The sequence below is a fragment of the Hippopotamus amphibius genome, chromosome X (assembly GCF_030028045.1).
Source record: "Hippopotamus amphibius kiboko isolate mHipAmp2 chromosome X, mHipAmp2.hap2, whole genome shotgun sequence".
Lineage (NCBI taxonomy): Eukaryota > Metazoa > Chordata > Mammalia > Artiodactyla > Hippopotamidae > Hippopotamus > Hippopotamus amphibius.
The window spans coordinates 117,785,457-117,802,162 of NC_080203.1; the positions used below are offsets into that span (position 1 = coordinate 117,785,457).

Consider the following 16,706-nt stretch of genomic DNA (forward strand, 5'->3'; position numbering starts at 1 on the left):
TTCACTGTATTTATATTAAAAGACTGAAGAAAAACATTCTATGACAACCTGTCATAATCATTACTACAAAGTATGAGCAGTATCTTTATCTGAACCCCTCTGTTCCTTAGTTTTCTCATCTCTAAAATGAGGATAAAATTACTTCTAATACCAATGCAGTGAAATTGAGAGTTGAAAGAAGTATTTGGATAACAAAGGAATTGGGAAAGGATAACCTGGATTACCTAGATCAGGGGTTAATACCCTTTCTCTGTAAAGGGCCAGATGGTAAATATTTTCAGCTTTACGGGCCATACGGTCTCTGTCACAACTGTTCAACTCTGCATTGTACCTGGGAAAGCAGCCGTGGACACCATGTAAATAAATGGCTGTGGCTGTGTGCCAATAAAACTTTATTTATAGACACTACTGAAACTTGAATCTCATGTCACTTTTATGTACCATGATATATTCTTCTTTTGACTTTTTAAAACCTTTCAAAACGTAAAATCCTTGCTTAGCTTGAGCGCCATACAAAAACAGGCAGCAAGCATGCTGAATATGGCTCAAGAGCTACAGTCTGCTGGGCTGACACAGAATTCAGTGAGGATAGATTGTTCATTGAGTTACCTCAATTAATGGCACTGGGTTTAGTAAACAATGCTCAACAGTGCTTGCTAACGTGATCTATGCTGAACAGGGTAGGGTGTGTGCATGTGTGCATGGCTTAGTCATTTTTTTTATTTGTTTTTGTTTTGCTCTTTGCTATTACTAACATGTACACACAACAAATATTAGTTGCTTGGGGGTTTATTCCTTGCCCTAAAGTCTTAGGCCTAGAGCCTTAAAAATCACAATTAATTTCTGTGGAGACAAGAATTATTATTTAGAGAGAGAGAGAGAGAGAGAAGCTATCACAAATGAACTCAGAAAAGCAAGGAACACTGAAAACTTAAAACACAATATGATTTTGAACCCTCAAGTCACCCCTCCTTCCCAGAATTTTCCACAAAGTATACTACAACTTGATAGTACTGGTGGGAAGAACAGAACCAAACATAATGCTGCTTTATTTGGCTGTGAGCTCTGAAACAACATGTAATTTTTTACACAGATGACCAAACTGATTTAAAGATTGGTTAGCTTGACTGCTTTATCCAGAATTTTCAAGCTACTTAGCATTAAGCTGATTGGCAGAAATCAAGATGGAAAGCTCATTTGTTTTAATCCCCACTGACTTGGCTATTTAGCAGAGTCAGGAAAATTCTCAAATGTCTTGCATGTACTACATCAAAGGCATTGCTTTAATCACTTAATTAAACAGCTTTGTGTTTCCTCTACATAGTTAAGTTGTTTAGCATATTTTTTCTTTTTTATTAATTTAACTAACTTAAGAAAAAAAAAGGAACAATTGATGATCAACTTCCCTTTTACAAACAACTTACAGCATAACTTTCTTAAGCTTGCAATGGCTGTGAAAGCTTCAGTCAGGCTTAACCACGCCAAGGTCTCGTTTTCTCTGATGAGTTCTATAAAAACTATTAAATATCAATCAAAACTCTAAGCTTTAAGCACCAGAAGTTCAGGAGACTGTACATGAATTACACTACCCTTCAAAACAATAGCAATTTTCATAATGCCAAACAAATGATTGACTAGAGTAGATGCCTTAGCTGAAGATATTATCCTAAGCAGAGCTAATGGTATTGATGAAAATTAGCCTGGAGAACAGGCTTTAATATCCTTTGGGGCTTTCTGGATTCCACAAATAATAACAACACAGTCATCTGACAAATCAAATTTTATCTTCTTGATAAGAATGGCAATGATTTATTATGAGTCTTCAAAAACTTTAATTCTGCAAATTGCTTTCAGGTGTGGTTCCCAGGCTCATGCATCATGCTGGGGGGAGGATAGATAAGTGCCCCCAGGAATCACAGGGCTTTTTAAGCGCAAGTCATAGTTCTGATTTTGCAAGAGCTGGAAGACAGGAATGCTCAGAGTTCAGGTCTTCCACCCTTAACCCTGCCTTAATAATATTCCAGTGTAGCAGACAATCCCCATTTCTCTCTGATGTGGACAACATTCTAAGAAGGTATGTTCCAAATTATAAAGCGGCTCCATCCATCCATCCTCTCCCTTGAAAATACCTACTCCATGTATCTTGAAGGTGGGAAGTTTTTCCAGTCCAGAAAAGGAAACTACTGGTACAGGTAAATCACAATTTAGCCACACTGGCACTAAACAGTTTCCTGGTATCATTGTGATAGTCCTCTCACTTGGGTGAACCCTGTACCCAACAGAATATTCTGAAAAAGAACATTTAGGTTTTCTTTGCAAATAATGGAGCAGGGAGTAACAACAGAGTTAAGAACCCAAGACCATCCTATGATTAATCCATAAAATAACACATCTCCCTGATGGTAGGGACAATATTACCTTAAAAACAGTGGCAGCTCTCACGTATTAGTATTCCCTTTAAAGCTGAATAGGAGACTGGCCAGATCATAGAATTTTTAAAAATCAATGTCTTTTTATTACCTTCAATTACATGTGGTAAACTGCTCACAAAGTTTTCAAAAATAGAACAGCTGCTAGACCTGCTCAAATGAATATCCTAAGCTTCAATTAACCAAATCCATTTGTCCAGACATAGCCAAGATGATAGAAGCCCAAGAGCCGGAACAATCCTATATTATAGTTAGGCTTTTAGATGAGCCAAAGTAAACAGTATTTTTCTCTGCCCCACACACAGGGCTCTACGTCACAGGTCAGCAAACAAAAGCCAGCAGGCCAAAACAAGCCCACCAGCTATTTTTGTAAAAAAACACTGTGTTTTGGAACATGGTAAAGGGGTCCAAAATATGCCACTGCAGCATAAGAATTATTTTGAGCTGAAGGCATTTGAGAATCAACAGATATAGGAAGGGGCCTTCTCTGCATTCCCCTTATCTGCTTAAAAACAGACCTTCTAAAACAATTCCACTGTCATAAATCCCTGTAAAGGGAGGCTTCTCATACCAGGGGGAAAGAGTGACTCCTATCACCAGAGATGAGAAGGCAGAGCCAGGATGAGAAATTACATAAAGAGACCTTACTAAATCAAACCTTATCTTCCATCAGTTTCCCCCATATATTTCTCAGTCATTTTCCAACATTTGTTGTTCCTTGAAATCCTAACTCCCTCATCCCCTTTTTAAGATGGTATATAAGTACTATGTATAAAATAAATAAGCTACAAAGATATATTGTACAGCACAGGGAATAGAGACAATGTTTTATAATAACTATAAATGGAGTATAACCTTTAAAAATTGTGAAGCACTATGTTGTACACCCAAAACTTATATAATACTGTGAATCATCTGTACCTCAATAAAAAAATAATAAAGTGGCTTTTTTATTATTTTTTATTTTTTATTTTTTTATTTTTTTTGGGGGGGGTACACCAGGTTCAATCATCTGTTTTTATACACATATCCCCATATTCCCTCCCTTCCTTGACTCCCCCCCCTCGAGTCCCCCCCACCCTCCCTGCCCCAGTCCTCTAAGGCATCTTCCATCCTCGAGTTAAAGTGGCTTTAAAAAAAAAAAAGGATGGTATATAAGGCCCAAATTCTCACTGCTTCTTTGAGCTACATTTTCTGTGAGCTCCCACCTACCTAAGGGAATAAACTTTGTCTTTTCTCCAGCTAATCCATCTTTTGTCAGTTTGATTTGCAGACCCCCAAACACTGAACCTTAAAAGGTAGTAGAAAGGAAGTTTTTCCTCTCCAACAACAGCCACGCTCATTTGTTCATGGATTGTCTACAGCCACTTTCATGCTACAGCTGCAGAGTTGAATAGTTGCAAGAGAGACCGTAGGGCCCCCAAAGCCTAAAATATTTACTATCTGGCTCTTTGCAGAAAAATTATGCCAACACCTCCTCTACATAAAAAGTTCCCAAATTTTTCAAAACTAATAGTAAAGATAGCAAGGGAAAAATAAGGGACAAAGGTTAATCTTTTCAGACAGGTTCATCAAGATATAAACATGTGATTAAACTTATAATGCTTCATGTTTTGTTGAGGTAAATACCTGAATTTTAAAACAGAGCCAGCAGACAAATATTAACCAGAAATGGGAATACCATAGAAAAATCAATGCACTTTTTGAGGAAAAGAAAAAATGTATACAAATTACTAAAAACTATTTTCAAATGTCAAGATTCAAAGGGCTTAGAAATGCACATTGAACACCTAGTCCCTAACACCTAACATTTCTCAGATAAATTTAATCAGCTACTTAATCCTCCTCCAATTGTTAAATTACTTACTTAAACAAGTGGCAAGTTGGAGATTAACTGAAATAACATATCCTGTTCTCTCATCAACAGTCCACCTGAACGGGAATTGTCCTCATTTTTTCCATTGAGGTTTACCTCTGACGTGAACAATTCTTTACTAGCCTGAAAAAAACGTCAAACTACCTCCCTCAGAACACAGGGGAGAGGTCAAATAAGGTATTTTCTGAATTATTAAATTAGGTAAATGTAAACTGTCACACAGTTTTCCTAAAAGAGGGATGCCATAAGGCCAATGCCCATATATAATGCTTGTTCCTTTGACACTGGAGTCTTCTAGTTCAGGGCTTCTCAAACCTCTATCCTTGAACCAACAGCATCAGCATCACTTGGGAGCTTGTTAAAATGAAAATTTGTGGACCCACCTCAGACCTACTAAGTCAAATGTCTCTGGGTTGCAACACAGGAAACTGCATTGTAACAAACCTTACCTTAACGCAGAGTTTCTCAACCTTGGCACTACTAACATTTAGGCCAAATTATTCTCAGTTGTGGGGGTCTGTCCTGTGCTTTGTGGGATGTTTAGCAGCATCCTTGACCTCTACCTACTAGATGCCAGTCGACTCTCCCCCCTTCCCAGTTGTGATCAAAAATGTCTCCAGACCTTGCCAAATGTCCCCTGGGGGTACAATGTCACCCTGGGTTAAGAACTACTGCTACAGGGGATTCTCATGCATGCTCAGGTGTGAGACAAAATCTGATCTAGACTGTGGTACTTGTCAAGGCATCCGGACCCACCTGGGAGAACTCCTGACACTGTATCAATATTACCCATTCATAAGAAGGGGGCTCATCCACTCCTTCAATATTCCTTACGCATTTCATTAATGGTCACCACTATTATGCCATTAGGAGCACTTTATGGAGAAAACACCATGATCTTCTCTCCCATCAATTTTTTAGTGTGCCTCAGGCAACCGCAGTTCAATGTAATTTCTGGTCAATGCCACCTAAATCCCAGGATGACAGATGCAAAGAATTAACAACTGGAAAGTGCTTTGCAGCTATAAGTCATGATAGAAATATACCCCAAATCTCAGAGATGTTTACATTGAAAGTTCTAATAACTTTTCTCTGAGTAGCTCGGTAAAATCTATTTTTAAGTACTTTGAAGCATCTAAAAAGCCACGTTAATACAATTACAGTTCACTGAAAAATTAGCATGCAATCTACTTTGAAAGCTAAAATCAGTCATAGCAGGGTAATATTCCATTTAATTATAAAGATTAATTCAACCTTCATTTATTTGTGCATGTGTTTGGTATTTTCATTTTTCACACAACACCTGAGATTCAAATACCATCTGGTAGAATTGCCACACAGGCTTCAGTAACATCTATTTGAGTTGCAGGTTCTATTTCAAAGTGGAATTGACAAAAGGACAAGGGGAGAGGCGGAAAAGGGGGAGACAGAAGCAGTAGAAACTCAATTTAAAAATGAGGTTTTCCACCAATCTGATGGAACTGTACTCCTCCACTTCGTTCCCTGCCATGCCACCTGCACAAACAGTCCTAAATAACAAGTCCTGTCATCCCCATTTACAGTATTTTCTGAAAGAGCCAGGTGAAGATTCAAGCAGTGTTGTGAATAGTGTGAACTCTGATTATGAACTATGTGTCCACCATGATTTTCAAATGTATCCTACATCTTCCTTAAAATGTGGCTTTCATGGAGCAACTAAGCCTGTGTGCCACAACTATTAAGCCCGTGCTCTGCAACAAGAGAAGCTACCGCAATAAGAAGCCTGCACACGGCAACGAAGAGTAGCCCCCTGCTCGCCGCAGCTAGAGAAAGCCCATGTGCAGCAATGAAGACCCAATGCAGCCAATAAATAAATAAATAAATACATTTATTTAAAAAAATGTGGCTTTAGTCACATAGTGATTAAGTTGACCACTTTCTTCATCATAATATCTGTTCAATATTCAATCTTTTACTGAATGATTACTAACTGCCAAATAAGCACCACAGACTTGAAAATACCTTAAGTTTTTTTGTTGGAACATACACAAAGTACACAAATAATAAGTGTATAAATCAAAGATTTGTTTTTAAACACACACACACACACACACACACACACAAACCTGTCCTAGCAGCTCTGAGACAAGATTTAAACTATTTCTAGTACATAGAAGGCTCCTTGGGTTCCTTTCCAGTTAATAAGCCATCAACCCTCAAGATAACCACTATTCTGACCTCTATCTGCATAGATTAGTTTTGCCTGCTCTTGAACTTCAAAAAAAACTGTGTACCTTTTGTGTCTGGCTTCTTTCATCCCAACATTACATGTGTGAAATTGACCTGTGTTTTGTGTACACCAGGAGTTGAGATACATAGTTTAACATACTGCATTCCTGTCCTCTAAGAGTTCACAGTCAGACACATGTGGGGAAGGGTAGGCAAAAACAAAAACAAAAAACAAAACAAAACAAGACCAGGAGAATGTAGAGGATAGGATGGGATGGCATGGGTTCAGATGGGATGGAGAAAAAGGGAAGGACCTTGTGAAAAGGTCATCTTCAAAGAGGAGATCTCAGAGCTAAATACAATCAGTAACAACAGAAATAACATTTTTAATAATAACAAAAGTAATATTCTTTGTTGAACTTTAACTATGGATCAGGTACTGGGCTAAGTGCTTCACTTCCTCATCGGATCCAAATTTATTTTACCTCAATGCTATCAGGTGAGTACAGATCATCCCCATTTCACAGCTAATGGAGCTGAGACTCAAAACAGGGAAATAACTCTCCCCAAGTCCCGCAGGCAATAAGGGCCAAAACTAGCCCTTAATTAATCTGTAACCCAGATTAATTAATTTGGCCTTAATCTGACTTCAAAAAGCCCATGTTTTTCCAATATACACCAACTTTTGAGAGATTAAAAGTAATATCCTATTACATAAATATTATTCATTTTCATAAATCCAAATGAATTGATTAATGTGTAATGCACCAACCACCTCTGCATCAGTAACCATATTCAATATGCTAAGAAAAATAATATTTTCAGCTGTAAGAATACTTTTAAGAAACTGTCCATCCCTCCCTAAAAATCATACCATTTAGCTTCTGACTCTGGACACCAGTGGGACTAAACTTTGACTGAGAGCCCATAGAAGACCAAGACTTGGCCAAGAGGGGAGGTCAAAATGGAAAAGGAGAGACAAAGTATTTCTATTCTGGAAATATAAGAACATCTATTTTTCAGACCAGTCAAGGTAATGAAGTAAATGAGATCTCACCAATAGGAGAAAAGTTCCAGGGAATGGGGCTCCATGAAGAAAAGGTTAACAACCTCATGGAGGAGATCCACCAGCAAAAACTATCCTGAGAAATGTGGTCTAGCATGAGCTTCCCTGGCCCAAGGATTTCAGGCCCTTATCTTCCCATTTCAAAAGAGGAATAAGGTCTCTCCCCTAGGGATCTTAGCACAGTTATAAATACAAAGGAGAGCCAGTTTCAATCAATTAAGCTTAACCTGACTGGTTTTGAGGTTAGAAATGCAAGAACATACCAAAAGCAGCAGACCAGGAACCTTGTACCTTACCCCAGAAGCCCATGAAATGGAATATGGGCCTTCTGAACAATGAGTTTTTGGTTCCACCTTTCGGTCTCCCAAAACTCTGGCAACTTGGTCATGCATTATCTGCTTGTAAGAATATATTATCAGCAACACGTAACTTTCCACTACCATAACAGCCATACATATGGGTATGGCATAGGTCAACATGCACAGGTCCAGGTACCTTGCTGCTCTCTACCTCTGAGCCAGAGTACCAGCCTCCATTCGTTCAGACTAAACTCCAGAGGTGAGTGGTGGGAGACAGATAAAAGAAATGCAACCCAAAGCCACCCTCTGCCTTCACAGTTCAGACCTGGTTATTTATTCTGGGATGCCCATGGGCTACATTTTGGAACAAATCTTAGCTTTTTTTTTTCTTTTAAAAAGAGTTTTATTGAGATATAACTGACATACAATAAACTGCATATATTTAAAGTGTACAATTTGATATTTTTTTCTTATTGTCATGTATTTTATACATATTAATGTATATATGGCAATCCCAATCTCCCAATTCATCCCACCTTAGCTTTTTTTTTGCTTCACTTCTGAAAAAGCAATCTAAGGAAGGAAATCAGAAAGGCTACCTATACTCAAGGCAAAGCAATGAGCCACAGCCAAGGGACAATGTGGGCTGTCTGTAAACAGCAGCCTAAATGTCATCGTCAATTATTCACCATTCAACAAAGCCAATGAGTAAACTCTATACAAAACCACTTAATTCTTACTCAGACTTTAACCCAACAAGAAAGGAAAGCAGCAAGGTGTTGGTCAAAAACGTGAGACTAGGAAAGCTCTAGACCATGTTGGCCAGCCATGGCCTGCAAGCCAAATTCCAGCTGCTGCCTGATTGTGTAAATAAAGTTTTAATGACACAGTCACGCCCATTTGTTCGCATAATGTCTATGGCTGCATTCGTGGGACAATAGTAGGTTTGAATAGCTGCAGCAGAGACCACATGGCCTGCAAAGCCCAAAATACTTACTATCTGGTCCTTTGAGAAGTTTGCTAACTCCTGCTCTACACTCTCACTACTCAATGTGTGGTCCATGGTCATAAATATCACCTAGGAGCTTGCTAGAAATGCAGAATCTTAGGCCTTACTCCAAACTTAATAAGGATCTGCATTTTAACAAGGCCCCTGGGAGAGTGGTGTGCACATTCAAGTTTGAGCTGCAGTGCTCTAATAGGGCTCTGCTTCTCAAACTTGGCCGCTTATTGGAATTGCCTGAGGAGTTTTATTTTGTTTGGTTTTGTTTTTAATACTGATAGCCTGGGTCTGAGGTAACTCCAGGCTGAAAAGTTTGCAAGAGCTTCCAGCTCCTCCTCACAAGGTCATGTGGCACCCCCACAGAGCTCTCATTCTCATTAGATGCTGATAGAGGACACTCAAATGAGCATCCCACGATCAGGGAGGATTTGGGAATGGGAAGAGAAGAGCAGAGGGGAAGGATTTTCTCCTTTTCTGTCAAGTTTTCTCATTTTGAAATTGCTCTCTCCAACAAGCTCCTTTTTTGTGAATAATTTCTAATGGAAATCAGAAATTACTTAGGATAATTCATAGGGCCTCTTTAGAACACAACCTTTTATAGATCTATACAAACCACTTTGCGAAACCTTAACTTTCATTTTCAAAAGCCTGGAAGAACAAGCCGAATTATTCCATACACCTGTAAATTCATTTTATAACTTAATATGAGAATTAAACAAAGGCTCTCTTCTGCAGCCCTAAAAGACACGACCTCAGTGCTGTCCTTGACTCTACTCTGCTTTGGGACAGGTCCATTTGGCTCATTAGTTTAATCCTTACAAACCCCTGCAAGGAGGCTCTTGTTAGCCTGCACAGTGACTTCAGTGCTGGCAACACCAGAATATACCAAAGGCAGCAGATCTGTCCCCTTTATCTTAGGTCAGCAAGGACACAGAGTGAAGCACAGCTCTTTCCAATGCCAAGAGTCTTTGGCTATAAAGTACAGGAAATCAGAACCTCACGAGGTTAAAACGCTCCCTTACACCTTATATAAAAATAAACTCAAAATGGTTTAAAGACCTAAATACAAGACATGACACCATAAAACTTGTAGAAGAGAACACAGGCAAAACATTCTCTAACATCAATCACAGCAGTGTTTTCCTAGATCAGTCTCCCAAGGCAAAAGAAATAAAAGCAAAAATATATAATATACATAATTGGGACCTAACCAAACTTAAAAGCTTTTGCATGGAAAACTATCAACAAAACAAAAAGACAATCTATGGAATGGGGGGAAATATCTCCAAACAATCTAACTGACAAGGAGTTAATATCCAAAATATACAAACAACTCATACAACTCAATATCAAAAAAAAAAAAAACCAATCAAAAAATGGGCAAAAGACCTAAATAGACATTTCTCCAAAGAAGACATACAGATGGCCAACAGGCACATGAAAAGATGCTCAACATTGCTAATTATTAGAGAAACGCAAATCAAAACTACAATGAGGTATCACTTATCACCAGTCAAAATGGCTACCATCAAAAAGTCTACAAATGATGGGCTTCCTAGGGTGGCGCAGTGGTTGAGAATCCGCCTGCCAATGCAGGGGACACGGGTTTGATCCCTGCTCCAGGAAGATCCCACATGCCGCGGAGCAACTAAGCCCATGTGCCACAACTACTGAGCCCATGTGCTGCAACTACTGAAGCCCACACACCTACAGCCCGTGCTCCACAACAAGAGAAGCCACGGCAATGAGGAGCCCGCGCACCACAATGAAGAGTAGCCCCCACTCACCGCAACTAAAAAAAAAAAAAGAAAGCCCATGCACAGCAAAAAAGACCCAACACAGCCAATAAAATATAAAATATATATATATATATATATATATATATATATATATATATAATAATAAAAAAGTCTACAAATGATAAATCCTGGAGAGGGCATGGAGAAAAGGGAACCCTCCTACACTGTTGGTGGGAATGTAAACTGGTGCAGCCACTATGGAGAACAGTATGGTGGTTCCTTAAAAAACTAAAAATAGAACTACCATATGACCCAGCAATCCCATTCGTGGGCATATATCTAGAGAAAACTCCAATTCAAAAAGATATATGCACCCCAATGTTCATAGCAGCACTATTTATAATAGCCAATACATGGAAGCAAACTAAATGTCCATTAACAAATGAATGGATAAAGAAGATGTGGTACATATATACAATGGAATATTACTCAGCCATAAAAAAGAATGAAATCCTGCCATTTGCAGCAACATGGATAGACCTAGAGATTACTACACTAAGTGAAGTAAGGCACACAGAGAAAGACAAATATCATATGATATCACTTGCATGTGGAATCTAAAAAAATGATACAAATGAAATACAAAACAGAAATAAACTCATAGACATAGCAAAAAAAACTTATGGTTACCAAGGGGGAAAGGGGAGGGAGATAAATTAGGAGTTTGGGATTAACAGATACACACTAATATATATAAAATAAACAAGGATCTACTGTATAGCACAGGGGATATATTCAATATCCTGTAATAACTATAATGGAAAAGAATCTGAAAAGGAATATATATATATATATGAATCACTTTGCTGTACACTGGAAACACAACACTATAAATCAACTATACTTCAATTTTAAAAAACACAATGATATATGTATATGTATAGTTGATTCATTTTGCTGTACAGTAGAAACTAACACAACATTGTAAAGCAACTACAATAAAAATTAAAATAAATTTAAAAAACAAAATATATTTACTTACACAATTAAAAACACACAATGAGATATTACCATACACCTATCAGAATGGCTGAAATAAAAAAATAGTGATAATACTAAATACTGGTGAGGATGCAGAAAAAGTGTTTCATCAGACATTGCTGGTGGGAATGTGAAATGGTACTGCCACCCTGGTAAGCAGTTTGGCAGTTTTTTTATAAAACCAAACATGCAAGTACCATTCAACCCAGCAATTACACTCTTGGGTATTTATTCTAAAGAAATGAAAATTTACATTCATACAAAAACCTCTACATGAGGGACTTCCCTGGTGGCGCAGTGGTTAAGAATCTGCTTGCCAATGCAGGGGACATGGGTTCGAGCACTGCTCTGGGAAGATCCCACATGCCGTGGAGCAACTAAGCCTGTGCACAACTGCTGAAGCCCATGCGCCTAGAGCCCATGCTCTGCAACAAGAGAAGCACCGCAACGAAGAGCAGCCCCTGCTCACCACAACCAGAGAAAGCCCCCGCACAGCAATGAAGACCCAACACAGCCAATAAATAAATCAATCAACAAATTTATTTTAAAAACAAAAAAAAACCTCTACATGAATGTTCATGGCAGCTTTACTTGTAACAGCCACAAACTGGAAACTGCTCAGATGTCCTTCAACAGCTGAATGGTTTAAGCAAACTGTCATACATTCATATCATGGGATACCACTCAACAATAAAAAGGAACAAATTATTAATACATGCCACAACCTGGGGATGGATCTCCAGAAAACCACATGGAGGAAAAAAAGCTAATCCCAAAAGGGTAAAGGCAGTAGTGACTCCTTTATGTAATATTTTGAAATGATAAACTTCAGAAATTGAGAACAGCTTAGTGATTCAGGGGTGGGGATGGGAGGTGGGTATATTATAAAAGGGTAGCACAAGGTGCTGGACTGTTTAGTGTCTTGACTACGGTGGTGGGTACATAAACTTAAACGTGACAAAACTGTAAAATGTACACCGAGTAAAACTGGGAAAATGTGAAGATCTGTGGATTACATTAATGTCAATTTCCCAGTTATAATTTATATTGTAGTTTCTCAAAATCTTTCCATTGGAGGAAACTGGGTAAAATGTACGTGGGATCTATGTTATTTCTTACAACTGTGAATCTAAAATTATCTCAATAAAAAATTCAGGTAAAAAAAGATGTGGTGTACACACACATACACACACACAATGGGACATTACTCAGCCATAAAAAAGAAATACTGCCATTTGCAGCAATATAGATGGACCTAGAGATTATCATACTAAGTGAAGTAACACAGAGAAAGACAAATATGTGATATCACTTATATGTGAAATCTAAAAAATAATACAAATGAATTTATTTACAAAACAGAAATAGACTCACAGCCATAGAGAACAAACATGGTTATCAAAAGGGAAAATGGGAGGGGGAAGGTTAAATTAGGAGTGTGAGATTAACAGATACACACTACTGCATGTAAAATAAACAAAAAGGATTTACTGTAGAGCACAGGGAACTATAATCATTATCTTATAATAACCTATAATGAAAAAGAATCTGGAAAGAAAAAAATATATGTGTAACAACCATTTTGCTGTACACCTGAAACTAACACAATATTATAAATCAACTATACTTCAAGTTTTTTTAAAAAAACGTATAGGAAGTCAGTGTCAGGGGTGTCTATACTGAAAATTAAGTTTATTTACTAAGGAACTCAAATGTAAAACTGGAAAAAAATGATCTGCCTACTAGGATGGGGTTGGGTCCCTTATGGCTTAGCCCAGTCCTGGGCCCTAATACCTAGAAGGTATTTCTTATACCCACGCAGGAAGGTCTCAGACTGAGGCTGAGTGCTTTCTCCATCACAGTTCAACAATAATTAGGTTTACTCACATAGTTCTCTAAGTCAATGTATATACTGGTTTTAAGCTAAGAAAAAGAAAAAATAAAGTCAATAATATAAAACAACTTAACCAATCTAACAGGAAAACGGGGAAAATTTAATGACATTTAGTGGTCAGGTGTTAAAGAGGGGGTAAAAATAGTTAAAAATTCTCTATTGTAAACAATGAAAAACTGAACACAGATGAGAGAAAGGATATAGATTGTAGGTAGGTAGTTTCCAAAGATGGCTGCCAACAATGCCTTCCCCCTCCCTGTGTGCTCACTGTTCTTCACATCAAACGATGGAGTCTTTCTCCTGCCCTCAAATATGGACAGGCCTTGTCCCTGGCTCTGACCAAAAGAATGTAACACAAGAAACATTCTGGGGCTTCCAAGCTCAGCCCTTAAGAAGACTGGCAGCTTCTGCTTCCTCTGCCTTGGAGCCCTTAACTACCCTGTAAGAGTACCACACTACCCTGCTGGAGAAAGATGCCACATAAGGAACACTGAGGTGTCAGACACGAGCAAAGAAGCCACTTCAGATGTTCAGCCACATCCACCATTTGACTGCAACTGCTTGAGACGCTCCAGATGAGACTAGCAGAAGGGCCACCCATCTGAGCCCCAGCCAACCCAGAGAATCATGAGAAATAATAAAATACTTGCTGTGTTAAGCCAGCAGGTTTTGGGGTGGTTTGTTACACAGCAATAAATAACCCAAATATAGACAACTGCAGTAGGTGAGTCATTCTCCCTGCATGAAGAAAATTAAAATCTGCTCTCTTCCCTCTGGCAATTGACAGATTCAGAACCAAAACAACACAAAACCCCAAAATCCTCTACGAGGAATCAATATGTCCATAAAATCCTTCTTTTAAGGAGTTTCGTTCATTTGAAATGCCGGGAATGATAATATTTAAAATCAAAATAAGGGAATTCCCTGGTGTTCCAATGGTTAGGACTCAGTGCTTTCACTGCCATGGGCCTGGTTCAGTCCCTGGTCAGGGAACTAGATTCTGCAAGCTGTGCAACACAGCTAAAAAAAAAAAAAAATTAAAAAAAATAATAAGTCAATTAAAATTTTTTTAAAAATCAAAATGAAATTCATTTTGCAAAGCTATCAGCACCTCTATCAGAATACTCTGGTCATGCCATTTCTTCCTAGCACTGCTTCCTCCAACTCTTCCCACTCAAAATCTTTATCTTTTTCCCAGTTTCTTTTACTCTTTCTTCTCTTGGTATCAGGTTGTTTCTTTAGCTCATATGTGAGATTCTGTCAGAAGTGGATTTGCTATCACGTCCTCAAGCCTGCCTTTACCCAGCTATGCTAGGGTCTAGAAAATGACAATTCAGAACACCAGGTTAAATACAATTTCTATCTCTGCAGCCATTTTCCACTATCTGCCTGTCCGGCCCTTGGATTATTAATGGAACTGACATTCCCATACAACTGACGGAGCAGGCCCAGCAGCCAGATAAGAAGGGAGCCGCTGACAGCAGCAGACACAACCCCAGAGATAGCAGATAAGCAGACACATCGTGGCTATTAGTTTCATCTTGGGCCAAAGAGAAGCAGCATCACAAAATATACACAGAGAACTCAAACATCCCTAATGGACTCTTTTCCCATGAAATTAAAAATCAATATATCAAAACTGATTCTTATTATCAAACCAAACTAAACATGTATTTGTAAGTGAATTCCTCACATACTCAATTTGGATTTGGACCAAAAAAGAATAAAGACAGGCATTAAACCTCTCCCCCCAATGCCATTAATAAAAGTAATAGTCTCCATAATGTTTAAAAAGCAGCTCTCTCCCCTGGACCTCTGGAATTTCACTCTGAGGCTATCATAGCATTTCCCAATTTCTTTCAAAGTCCTACAATCAACAAATCCCACAAGCCAAAATAATCCTTAATATACACTTAAACATTAAATACTTTTACAGTACCACATTTAAATTATTACTGCTTGTTGATATTGTTAAATTTTTTGAATATTTACTATTGCAAGTTTCATCTAACATAGTTCCATTGTTCCACGTTGTTCAAATTAGTTCTATTTCTTGATACTAGCATTAAATTTTTTAATGTATGGCATGGTCATACACTAGTTATATGCTTCTTTATATTCTTGATGAGAATACAACACTGCAAAAATTTTCAAAAACTATAGAATATATTACATGTATGTCCAATGACATGAGCTAGTGCCCCTTACAAATGATAATTCATATAAACCTCTCATTCAAACTTCTGCAAATTTCATTATTACTAAAACTCTGTATTTCAAGTTAGTAATGAGTCTCTCTCCTCCCCCATAACAACAACAACAAAAATTAATATATTGCTCAATGGTAGAAGAACTAATTAAGGCAATGATTTATAAATTGTTCAAAACAGTCTGTGATTAAATAGAAGTAAAACATTAAAGAGGATATCTTGTTGTACCAAGGAGCAAAAATGCTGTCAGAAACAACTGGAATCATGTCAAAATTCCCTAAAGGAAGAGCCTCAAGTTGGCCAACATGGGACATTTTTAGCTAAAAAATAATCATGACTGTAATGAATCTAAACAAATCAAATACAAAAAATTCCCTGAGTTTATCATGATATTTAAAAACCAAACTGCTTTCGTACCTTTGGAAGTACTAGGGTACCAACTCATTGTGAAAAATCAATAAATAAAAAGACATTTATTCTGCCTTTCAGCAGTTTATATCAGTATAGACTGTATGTCAGTATAATCAAGCGGTTTATGAGAGAAAATCTTTTTCTATAGAAATAGTCCAGTTAATAAATGCAGAAAGAATGATAGAACGGGAAAATCACCCATTCCAATCCCTAATGAACTCATGTATATATGCAATATATTATCAATGACCACTTAAATGATTAAAAGAGTAGTTTTCAACCCTGGCTGCATATTTGTATCTCCTGGGGAACTTTAAATACTGATGCCTGGGGCACATCCACAGAAAGTCTGATGTCATCAGTCTGGGGTGTGGCCTGAACATTAGGATTTTTTAAGCTCCCCGGGGGTGATCTGAAGGCACAGTCAACAAAGAGGACCACTGCCTATGGTGAAAGTTGATAGGTAAGTGAAAACTATAAGACACTAATGAAAGAAATCAAAGATGACACAAACAGATGGAGAGAGATAC

The 16,706-nt window shown here is 37.9% G+C and overlaps 1 protein-coding gene across 1 annotated transcript in view; it reads right to left on the bottom strand.

Moving 5' to 3' along the window:
• The window catches only part of PHEX (phosphate regulating endopeptidase X-linked), a 208,118-nt gene that overhangs the window by 85,680 nt on the left and 105,732 nt on the right, over positions 1–16,706 (bottom strand). The gene's annotated exons all lie outside the window — the stretch shown is intronic.